An 11,183-nucleotide genomic window follows, 5' to 3' on the forward strand; every position below is an offset into this window, starting at 1 on the left:
GAAATATTTCATTTTTGTGAAAGACATTCTGGTAGTGTGGAAGGGAAATATGTTGAGCTGCAGACTACAGATTTACTTTTCTTTAACAGAATGTCCCCCTACTTTGTGCATCTAACTTTGCTTTAGCCTCCAAATTCAGAAGGTGAAAATTTCGAGATGCAGAACTGAGAGAAGTGGTTGATACACCAGATGGTTTTGCTACTGTTCAGAGGGACCTCACCAGCCTAGAGAAATAGGCCAACATGTTCATGAAGCTCAGCAACGTCCTGCACCTGGGGAGGAATAACCCCCTGCACCAGTACATGCTGGGGGCTAGCCAGCTGGAGAGCAGCTTTGCAACAAAGGACCTGACGGTCCTGGGGAACAAGATGACCATAAGCCAGCAACATGCCCTTGCGGCAAAGGCAGCCAACAGCATCCTGGGCTGTATTAAGTAGAGCATCGCCAGCAGGTTGAGGGAGGTGAGCCTTACCTTCTGTCGAGCAGTGCTGAGGCGCATATGGAGGACTGTGTCCAGTACTGAGGTCCCCAGTACAAGAGAGACATGAACTTACTGGAATGAGTCCAGCAAAGGGCCATAAGGTTGATTAAAGGATTGGAGCGTCTGACACACAGGGAGAGGTTGAGAGAGATGGGACTCTCCAGTCTGGAGCAGAGAAGGCTCAGGGGATCTTATCAGTGTGTAGAAATACCTGATGAAGGGGACTAAAGAAGGCAGAGCCAGGCGCTTTTCAGTGTTGCCCAGTGACAGGACAAGAGGCAATGGGCACAAATTGAAACGCAAGCAAATCCATTTAAATAGAAGAGAGAGAACTTTTTACCTACAAGGATTGCAGAACACTGGAACAGGCAGCCCAGGGAGGTGATGGAGATCACCTTGGCAATATTCAAAACCTGACTCTACACAGTCCTGAGCAACATGCAGCAGCTGCCCTTGCTTGAGCAGGGTGTTGGACTACATCTCCAGGTGTCCCTTCCAATGTCATCCATCCTGTGACTCTGTGGAAATTGCAAGGATGCCAAACAAGCACGAGAAAAGAGAGCATGTGACAGGCACAACTGCTAGAAGGAAACCATTTGTTCAGAGTTGAGAATGTGCAGATGTTTGGGAGATTTTTGAGAAGGGACTTCCATTTTTCCTGGACATGCAGAGATAGCAGAGCAGAGACACTTTGCACTTGGGTACCCTTTGTCCTCAGTGTGTAGATGATTGATATCTTGGCTGTGGAATGTGCTATTTGGGCAGCACAGGTTAAAAACATATAACTTTTGAAAAGTGATGTTTTAATGTAATTTATAATCCACTTATGTGAGACTGTAAAAGGCTTGTAGTTCTGGGAGACAGGATGAGCTAATTTTTGGTTGAGAACTTTAACTGGGACTTGTTTCTCTTGTGCTTCTTGAAATAATTAAATAGGTCCACCCTGCCTTTAGTACTCCTTACTGCCACCCTGTGATGGGTGAGTTGAGTGCTACCAGTTGTTTGTAAAATTTGTTCTGTTTGTGGTGTGGTAGGGTAAATACCGGCATGAAAAGGAACAGAGCTTCCTTGTGCTTTGCTGTGTTACTGCTGAGTTTTGCATGAGGGGATGTGGCTGTGGTGCCTGTTTCAGAGGATTTTAGTGAGAGACGGTAAAAACATAGGTATTTATTTTCATCTTTATAAAAACATATTTTACTGTTTCATAAAGTTCAGAGAACCAGTTCTCTGAACTATGAATTAAATATCAAAACATAACAAACAGGTAAAAGCTCAATTCCCTTTTAATGCATTTTGCTGTAAAAGGCAATTCCTGAGATTGGGCACAGCCATAATATTTTTCACTTTTTATCCCTTAATAAGGGATAACGTATTGCAATCATAAGTTTTTGAGGGTCTTTTGAGATTTTTTTTTTTTAATCCAACACCTTTCTGCAAAGCTCTATACATCAATTAGAGACTTCTGCCATAGGAGAGAGAGGAGCAGTGGAGATGCTCTACCAGCTGGACTACAGACAAAGAATGCACTGGGAGCTTAATCACAGTCATGCTCTACACTAAACATTAATCTTCTGTCTCAAAGTGTGCAGGAAACGACAGTGTCAAGGGAAAGGAGGTTTTGCATGGAGAGAAGGTGTATACCTACAAAACCAGACTGTGGCTATGTGAGGATGATCAAACAGCTCAGTTGCAAAGTATTTTTTTTTCCAGTTTAATTTATTTTGAAGCTTGTAAATATTTGTGTCATGCATCATCTGTATAGGTTCTAAAATTCCTGAAACTTGGGTGTGTTATTTTGAGACAGAAGGCTAACATTCTTATTTAGATTAACTACTGTTTTATTAAACCAATGTACAGAGATGGTGGAGGTATACATAAACTAAAAGAAACGTTCATTTTGTTGAACCAAGCTGACGGGCCATGATTACAGATCATCTATTTTTGTGATGCAAACTGGAGATTAATATAAACAGTGTGGACCAAACCAAGCTTATGTTTTGCTTGTTTTTGATAGGAGCTGTGTGGAAGGGATGTCTCTGTAAATCAGCTCCAAGATTTATTCAGTGATGTCCTGTGAAAATACTTCAAGTCAAGTCAGTATTCATTTCTGAAAGGGTAACATTTTGCCCTTTAGACTTTTAACTTGGAAATAGGGAATACTATAGCAGCTTGCATTAATTGTTGAATGTGATGGAGTGTACGCTGTGTATAAAATCCAGTGTTCCCTGAACATCAGATAACAGATAAAATTCCAAATATGTAAAGAGTGGGCAAACTTTCTGATGACAGTATGATAAATCCTGTGGTAGTTACAGCTAAAACAGGCTGCTAATATGCATCTGAGCTCAGGAGATATTAAACTATATATAGATTCTGCTATTCCTAACAGATTGTTGTTGAGATACCTGACACATTTTTTGATGTTACATGCATTCAGAAGAGCTGAGCTTTACATAATTTCTGGTTAGTGTTAGTTATGTGAAAACATATTAAAATGAGTGTCCTAGTTAGGAAACTGTCACATACGCAAAAAGGCAGGTTTGAAGATTTCTGCCAAAGATGCAGAGACTCTCTTGATACATGCCATTCTTTTCTTTACATTTCTTTTGAATTCAGTATGGTTGCAAACTACAGCAAGAGGTAATCTGTCGTAGTGGCGGTCACTGGAACAAGAGCAACTGAAGTGTGTTTCCTGTTTGCAAGTGTTATCTGTCCAGCCGATGCTGACACAGCTCTCACGGGCACTGGAAAGGAGAGCACAAGGACCAGGGTCCTGGTAGCTAAACATCAGTCACGGGAGAAATCGTATTCATTTTAGCAGCCTTTGGCTAAAGACTACCCAGTGCAAACAGCCTTCAGAGCATTCCTCAGACAAACTCCAAACAGATGTGTGAACACGTGTACACTAAGATCTTTTTGAGGCTCAGCTATTTCTTGTATTTGCTAAGTTTAAAGGCAAAGAGAAAAGATGGTGCTAAGGCAGGGATTCTGTCAGATTTTATGCTCTGGATTCCAATGTGAGGATAAACTTGGATGGGGTGAGGGGGACGGGACAGAAATGTGCACTGTTAATATATGACTGATGGAGTATGTGCTCTTTCTTCATATGGTTCTGTTACTGCTGGAGGTGCACAGGTCTTTTGTCTGCCCAGGTCCAACTGGTTCATATCAAGAGAGTTGTAGAAGAATGTGTCATATGGGCAAACTATTTCCCTCTAACAACCTGCTGGGAAATTGTAGAATCACTTTTGCTGAAGTTCTTAGCTTGTTTTGCAAAAAAGAAAAGCAACTGAAAATAGGGTTGTCTTATTCAAAATACTGGGTGTTGTCCCTTATCTATTTTGCTGTCAACTTTGTCTATAATTTCCAATATTTCACAAACCATGGCTAGTAAAGCTGAAGATTATTTTTAATATTGTCCGTAGAATAGCGTATTAGGACTGTGCTTACAGCCAAAGGATTACTTTGGATTTTCAACACCTGAAATGTGTCTAAGTTGACCTTCCTTTTCTCTTTGGATAGTTAGTTGCATGTCTTTGATAGGTGAGGTAATAGGTCATATGCTGTTCAGCTATTTCTAGGTCTTTATGTCTATTTATTAACTTCTAAATGCTAGCTTGGTGGTTCTGTTCTCTTTGTCAGGGCCTATTAATCATAGTAGTTTAGATCTAACCTTTAGCATAGAGACAAGAATGTTCCATATTTTTCTTACTTGCAGGGAAATACCTGAGGCAAGTGCTCCTGGCCACTGGAGGAGACACGTTACTGAAGCAGATGGAGCTTTGTTTTTCCTCCTGGGTTTCTATGTCTGATAGAAATGCTTTCAGAGAACTCTTGCGATCTATTTCGTGTTTGCTTTGTACACCCATTTACAATTTTGGGATGTATGGGTTTTCTGGTTCCGTGCTGAGGCTTTACTTAGATTAACTACTCCAGTGTCCTTTCGACACCTCCTATCTTTCACTCTATAGAGGGGAATAATAAAGTCATTTAACTCTTGAGAACCACCTGACTTCTGATCACAAAATTGTGTGTTCATAATGATGCAACTGTGGCAGCAATTTGCTGTTGAACATTTTCACTGTTAGTGTGGTTAAAGATTCATTTTCAGAGAAAAGCATCTGCAAATAATGCAGTATAATTATGAAGCCACCAAGTAGCAGCCTACTCTGCTAAACAGCTCCAATCCTTTACTAGGACACTACAGGAGATTTGTTTGATTTTAGCCACCACGATAACTGAAATACCAGAAAATCATGGTCACGGAAAGTATTTTTGCCAGAGAATACTTTTGATTCACTAATAGGACTTTTAAGCCAAAAAGCAGTAACTATGAGCCTTGACTTTTAGAAACCATTTAATTCAGAAATTGTTCACAAATGTGTCAGATTTGGGAGCAGATGGCGCTGAGGTTGGGACATTGCAGTTTTTTTTTCCTGAGTTGAACATAGCTGCCTAAGGAAGTCAATGATAAGAAAGAGACTTTAACAGTAACTATTAAAGCTACTAGAAAGCTGCTGTGTCCCGGCGCAGGCAGCTGTGGTAGAAAGCACAGGGCTGGGACTCCATGCTGGCTCCTGGCATAGGCCTGTCCCTCTTTTGCATGCAGCGAGTCTGCTGTGTGGCATGGGCTCATCAAAGAAGGGCTTAAACTTTCTCAGAGAACCTCTACCTCCACTGTGTAGGTGCAGTCACACTCAGGTCAGCAACGTCCTACTGTGCTTCTGTATCTCCTTAAAGCTGGTATGTGGATATGGGAGGCAGAGGGGAACCACAGCAGTCAGAGTGAGGGGTGCTGGGTGTCTCTTCACCCGCCTGATAAATACATCCCTCTGAAGAGACCTTATGGTGCTCCTAAGAGCCTCTTTTCAGAGGAAAAGGATGCTGACAGTTGTTGGATGGATGACATTAAAGATCCTGAACTTACCTTGTTTACCTGACTGATGGTGTTTTTGTGAAGATGCCGTTCTTAACAGAAGCGGTGTTTGGGCATGAACTTGTGTGTCCTGCCAGTGAACAGATGGAGGTTTGTCTGAGGAAAAAATACTTAGCTTTGTGTTCATTTACTCTGGATTGCCATCTCTAATCTAAAGCCTTTTTCTAATCTACATTTCCCATTGAAACAACAAGGTAGGAGTGTGAGTTGCAGTTCCATTTTCAGAGTTGGACAATTCTCTGATGGGAAGAGTTTTTCCAGGAGCCAGTTTAAAGGGTTGTTGAAGAGGCTGTAAAATCAAAACACACTTACATGGAGACATGTAGACACACACTCGCTCACCCCTGTATCAGTCTGTGACAGACACCTGAGGTAGCTAGTCTTCGATCTTGGGGCTAAGAGCAGTTCGGCTTGCCAAACTGTGTCTCCTGCCCCAAGCATTACGCCAGGGAAGCTGAGTACACAGCCAGCCTGCGTCCCAGTAGGATGGGTGGGGGCACAGGAACACCACCATCCACTTGGGTGGAGCCCAGATGAAGTTGCTTGTTGATCTGTGGTGTGTGTGCATACCCGTCACAGCCAAAGAAAAAACAAAAACTAAAACAAAACTGGAAGGTGACTTGTTTAAATGCAGCCCCCAGTTCTGTGATAGTGTGTTGACTCACCACGTTGGGGAGCCTGAGACTCAGACCGTACCCACCGCATCTCAGCACAGCCCTTTGGCTCTTACTGTAACAAGTTAATTAAAGTGTCCTGCTTAAATTCCTGCTCCCGTCTTTTGTCTGGCCGGAGTGTGCTCATAAAATACTGCTAAGTGTGTTTTGCATGACCATTTTAACAGGAAAAAACCCAGTTGCTTTGACAGCTTGGTGTTTGCGGTTAGCAGGAGGTTTGTTTGATGTTCTGTGGTAACAGTAAACTCACTGGAACTATTTTCTACTCAGTTTGTTGATATGTTTACTTGGGTTGGAGGCATACAAATGGTTTGCAGAACCATTTGTCGGGATCAGTTAGAAGAGCAATACATGCTCAATGCAGACATTAAATCCTGCTTGGATGCACAGTTTTTTATAGAAAAGGCTCTCATTATATTTGATGTTGCATGGGGTATAACTTTGCTTCTGAGAGTATTTTCTCAGAGAAAGAAAAGTAAGCCGTGTAAAGACTCATATGACTAAGATGCCTATCTTAATATTAGGACTTTGAATGTGTGGCCTCTGGCACCCTCAGATCTTTTGTGAGAACGTGCCATTTAGCAATTCAAAGCTGTGATTTTAGCTATTTCTGAGTATTGTTCAACTGTACTTCAAGTAGTATTAAAAAGACAGTAATAAACTGAATTTATTTTGAATGACAAAAACTGTGTATAATTAAAGGAACCTGATTTTGAGGAGGTAACCAAGAAAAAAACCGCTTATGCCAAAATATCCCATGATGCTTCAAGAAAACCAAACATAACTAAGGATTGAGTTATAACCTATTGTATCTTTAATCCCTGCTTAACATTTCAATAAAAAGAACATTTCTCTATTGAGAAATTAAATGCTCTATATTTACATTTTCTTTATGAAACGAGAAGGAATGAAGCCATTCCACTGAATTCTCTTTGGCTTGACTGACGTTTGATTTCACACTCTTTAGTCAACTCTTGAGTTGTATTTTCCATAATAAAAAGAGATTTGTTTTCCCTTGCATGTTTAAAACCCATTGCTTCCCTTGGATCTTCAGCCAAGGTTGACTTTTTTTTTCTTTTTCTTTTTAATTTCTGGTTTGGTTTTTTTACTGATTCTTCAGCCAAGATTTTTTATTTTTTGTAGGGTTTTTCTTACTTACATAGGCTCTAAAGTTGTGTCAAACTGTACACTAAATGAAGCTTTTGAGAGCAATTGAGACTGCCATCTTTAAATTATCGGAGCACAAAAAGGGCATAAGCAGATGTTATAAAGCACTTTGATGTCTGTTAGGCCAAGAAATTTGGTAGTGGTGATCTAGGCGAGGTCTCTGAGAGGCCCGAGGTGCATAGTTTTGAAATAGTTTGGAGTGCAGACCAGCACTTACAGCATCAGAATCTGGGATGCAACTGCATTTTAGGCTGGGAAACCCCACCCAATTCTTTTTTAGCTTTTTTTTCCCCCCCAAGGAAGTGTTTTCAGTTGGTCCTTATGTTGTGGAGATTTTTAACCTACTGTTTTTATCAGAACTGTCAGAACTGGGGCGGGCATGACAGTGCACAGCCCAAAATTTCTACATCAGAAGGGTTTTTTTGGTGTTTTGTTTGTTTGTTTGTTTTGTTTTGTTTTTTTAAAGACCCAAGCACTATAGTGCTGCATATCAGAGCTGTCCTGTTTCTTCACGTAGATGAGCGTTATTTCTTAAGGTGTACCAAACATACAATCTGTATGTTACAATCTGTAACACCCTGCATTTGATGTTTGAATGGTAGAGAGGCCAGAAGTGAAAGCACTTAATCCTACTCTAAGAACTGTTAAAGCCTGTTGACATAAATGCGTATTGAGGGTTCTCAGCAGTACTGAGCCGACACCATCACAGCCACAGGCCAACTTTAAACAACTTTATTTTATTCCTACTTATGTCCCAAGCCTGGAATTTGGATAGAAGCTGTTGCTGTTATGTCATAAACCATATTTAGAAAAGGAGGCTTCCTTGCTTCTGATTTATTTAATCTTCATGTCTGTTGTCTTCATCGGGGCTTCAGCAAACCATTCTCATAACTGATTTTAGATGATTTCAGAATATTTTATTGTCATTTCCTCTGGTGAACCAGGAACACAATATTCTTAGCCTCTTTGGAGGAACTTTCTGCAGAGTAAATAATTCATCTCTCTGCTGAATGATTTTATTATTGTTTCTATTGCAGAAAGTTACAATTGCCCTATTTTTAGAAATTACATAAAGAAACTAAATCTGAAAGAAGTTACAAAAGAAACTATATCTGAAGAGGTTTTCATAGAAGCATAAAAAAAGAAGGAACAGATTTGAAAACCAATATTCACACACTAGGAGAAGGGTTGTATCTTTTTTCTTTTCTAAAATTAGATGCTGCGAAATATGTTGAGAATTAAGTGAGTACAAAAATCTCTTCCGCTGTATTCATGTGTTTTGGTTAGACTGTAATAATCTATCCCTTTGTGTCCATATACTTGGAGAAAGCTAAAATGCATTGATACCATTGGAGAATACAATGAATTGATTTGCTTCAATGCATCAATATTTGTAAAAATAGACAGCAGAAGGGATTCTGGCATGGGTCCTGTTTTCAGGGAGGAGGTTCATGTGGTCACGCATTTTTATAGAGCTCTCATGCAGAAACACAAGAACAGAAAAATGAAATATTAGTGCTAGTCTCTGGACAGAGTTCTCAGTGCAACAGAGTGGCAGAAGTGTAATGTAACAGGAGCGTATGAAGAAGCAGCTGAAATGTTTCTCGGAGTCTATTGGAGAATCTGGGAGCACTGGGAAGAGATGCCTGAAGTACAATCAACACGAAACCAGCTGTAGGCTGCTCGTATTTACAGCAGCTGAAAAAAGCACCTGGTTGTTGGGTTTGGATCTCTCTGCTTATTTTAATAGCATTTGGCCAGATCAGAGGCTTCCTGTCAAAAAAAGTTAAACGTAGAATATACAAGAATCTAACTGAATAACAGTGCTGTCTTTGCACAGATGAAAATAGTTGCGTGGCACAGAAGTGCTCCTGTTAGAAATGCTGATAAAAGAATAACAAAGATTTATATATTTCTCTTCTGACCCTTTCTTGGTGTTGTGGTTTGAGCAGAATGAGTAGGAAATATACATGAAATACTGTGTTTAAATAGGAAGTCTTACTGTGAAATTGTTTTTTCTGCTGAAGCAGTGTGGAGTACTGGCTTGGCCTGCTTATTTCCTAGAGTATTTGAGGAAATTTCAGTGCTCATTGGGATTTTACAAGTTGTGGAGATTTCCATGAGATGCTTATAATTCTTACCTACTTAACAGAGCCATGAGACAGCGTGATATATGTTATCATTTCCTTTCTCCCAGTCCTATTATAATTGTATAAGAATATGTGTATATAATACTAATAATATATATAAAGCTCTCTTCATTGCATATATATATAATGTGGATTTATATAAGAACTGAATAATTGTGTTGGAGCATATTTTAGAATGGAAAGCACAACTTTGTTATTTGATCAATAAGGGCCAGAAGGCTGCAAAAAATTAACTGCTGTAATATTGGAGGATATTTTAGGAAATTCTGGATGTTTCTGGGAAATAGGGTAGAATGTGCTCCTAGCTTTCATTTCTTAACTGTAAGAAGAATGTGATTAATTAAAATGTTATGTTTATTTCCACTACTTGTAAAAGTGCCAGTGAACAACCAGCGACGCTTGCAGAAGTGTAACTATTTTTTACCATGGAATATAGAGGAACAAAGACAACTAAATAGAAAGGTACCCGTGTCAGAGTGCACAACAAAAGTAATGAGAACTAAAGGGTAATTGTTTGTTCCTCCTGTTTGTCTTTTCCTTCTGTAGCACGCAAGGGATAAAAATTTCTATTGTTATCAATATTAAGAAGTCTCAACTGCGTATAGACAAATGCTTAAGTGATGAACCCAGGTTTTTAATGTGTCTGTATATTCAAGTGGGTTTCCCATGTGTTAGCAGTCATAAAAATATTATGCGTGCAAATGCCTAAACATGTTTTCTCGTAGAAAGCAAGCAATTTAACTCTTCCTCCTGCACTTCAAGTCAGAGTCCATGATTTTACAGTAAATGGTTGCAATGGCAATCTCTTACTCTTGAAAGTAATGTTTCTTTATTTTCTGTTACATGTACGTTAAAAATCATTTTCAGATTGATATTTGCTGATTGTGTTCCTCTTGTTGAAATGAAAGGTGGTGAGTGCTCTCCTTTCCTATTCCAGTTTTGCTTCTCATAGCCTGGGGCTTCCCTGAGGTCAGCTAGAATTGTCTCCTGGGGAGCCCTTAGTCTGGCTCCAGGCTATCCATAAGCATTATCAAAAATTACAGAATACAGTGCAAAGTTACTGTTTATTATATTTTTTTTTAGATACTGCACAAAATGTACTTAAAAAGTGATGTTCCAGATTGATCAAGAAACCACCTTCTTAAAATGCTTGTGTGGCAGGTTGCCCCTGGCTGGACACCAGGTGCCCACCAAAGCCACTCTGTCACCCCCCTCCTCAGCTGGACAGGGGAGAGAAAATACAACGAAAGGCTCGTGGGTCGGGATAAGGACAGGGAGAGATCACTCACCAATTACCATCACGGGCAAAACAGACTCAACTTGGAAATTAGTTTATTGCCAATCAGATCATAGTAGGATAATGAGAAAATAAAAACTAAATCTTAAAACACCTTCCCCCCACCCCTCCCTTCTTCCCAGGCTTAACTTCACTCCCGATTTTCTCTACCTCCCTCCCACCAAGCGGCGCAGGGGGACGGAGAATGGGGGTTGTGGTCAGTCCATCACACGCTGTCTCTGCCGCTCCTTCTTCCTCAGGGGGAGGACTCCTCACACTCTTCCCTGCTCCAGCGTGGGGTCTCTCCCATGGGAGACAGTCCTCCACAAACCTCTCCATCGTGAGTCCTTCGCAAAGGCTACAGTTCTTCACAAACTGCTCCAGCGTGGGTCCTTTCCACGGGGTGCAGTCCTTCAGGAACAGACTGCTCCAGCGTGGGTCCCCCACGGGGTCACAAGTCCTGCCAGCAAACCTGCTCCAGCATGGGCTCCTCTCTCCA

The 11,183-nt window shown here is 40.5% G+C and overlaps 1 protein-coding gene across 1 annotated transcript in view; it reads left to right on the forward strand.

Moving 5' to 3' along the window:
• Positions 1-11,183, forward strand: part of SLIT3 (slit guidance ligand 3) — a 553,189-nt gene that overhangs the window by 153,694 nt on the left and 388,312 nt on the right. The window lies entirely within an intron of this gene.

Source organism: Aptenodytes forsteri, unplaced genomic scaffold, assembly GCF_000699145.1.
Source record: "Aptenodytes forsteri isolate BGI_AS27 unplaced genomic scaffold, ASM69914v1 Scaffold54, whole genome shotgun sequence".
NCBI classification, from domain to species: domain Eukaryota; kingdom Metazoa; phylum Chordata; class Aves; order Sphenisciformes; family Spheniscidae; genus Aptenodytes; species Aptenodytes forsteri.